Here is a 1222-nt window from a genome sequence, read left to right as displayed (position 1 = left end):
AGGAGTCTTAAGCATCTTTCTGGGACCCTGATACTTACTAGCCTGTTAGACCAGGTTATTCAAGCCAGCTAAACCAGGCTCCCAAGAAAGTTCTATCTCACTTAATTCCTAAAGCATCCCCAGAATAGAACCTATATCTTGAAGTGCCCTTGTACCCAGAATAGCCAAGTACACTAAGTGCCAGAATAGATATGTGTCCCATCTCATGTTATCAACCTGAGATGCTCTTCTTTGTACAGACTGGGGAAGCCCATAACCATGAGCTGCAGAAGAGTTAGGCCTGGAGATTCAGAGAGGAAAATCTAAAGCAGGTCTCAAAACCAGAACAATAAGTCAGTACATATCAGTTATAACCAGCAATGTCAATGGCCTCAACTCACCAATCAAGAGAAATAGACTGGCAAAATGGAATAAGAAGCAAAATCCAATAATATGTTGTATAAAAGAAACACACCTAGTGCAAAAAGAAGCCCATAGACTGAAAGTGAAAAGATAGAAAACAATTCTCCATGTGACAGGAGTCCAGAAAAAAATAGGGGTAGCAATCTTATTTGCAGACAAAGTAAATTTCAAACCAAAACTGAATCTAGTATTATTGATGTAGGACAGTACTGTATCATACCTCTATGAATGTAAAATATCTAGCACCTGCTTTATGATACATAGTAGGGACCATGCTTTATCAGAGCTACATTTAATGATATTACTCTAGAATGTTCTCTTTCCAGATGATGATTAAGAGGCTAATAGAAAAAATGGTGCCAGGTACCACAACAGCAACAGAACTTTGCTGTTGTCTAGATATTATTCTTTTCTTTGTTTGTTTGTTTTTTTTTTAATGGAATGTGCTGAATGTCTATAATTTTGTTCAGATGACTGCAGAACCTGGAAAAGCTGTTGCTGCTATCGATGCATAACATACTATTATTAGTCTATATCTATACACACACACACACACTCACACACACACACACACACACACACATAAATTGAATTTTGGGAAACTTTAATGGTACTGCCAACTTTGGAAAAAGTCATCCCAATTTACTGTGTTGACTTGGCATTGTACAGAAATGGACAACCATATTGGTCTAGAAATGTTAATTTTTTTTTTTCCATGTGTACAGGGGTAACACATTGTACTAAATATGTAAGGTCATATCTATGTGGGTTTGATTACAGAAACTAAGAAAGTATTCTCTAAATAATGAAAAAAAGAATA

The sequence above is a fragment of the Fukomys damarensis genome, unplaced genomic scaffold, assembly GCF_012274545.1.
Source record: "Fukomys damarensis isolate Sample0158 unplaced genomic scaffold, DMR_v1.0_HiC HiC_scaffold_30, whole genome shotgun sequence".
NCBI lineage: Eukaryota > Metazoa > Chordata > Mammalia > Rodentia > Bathyergidae > Fukomys > Fukomys damarensis.
Note: the sequence above shows the minus strand (reverse complement) of the source record.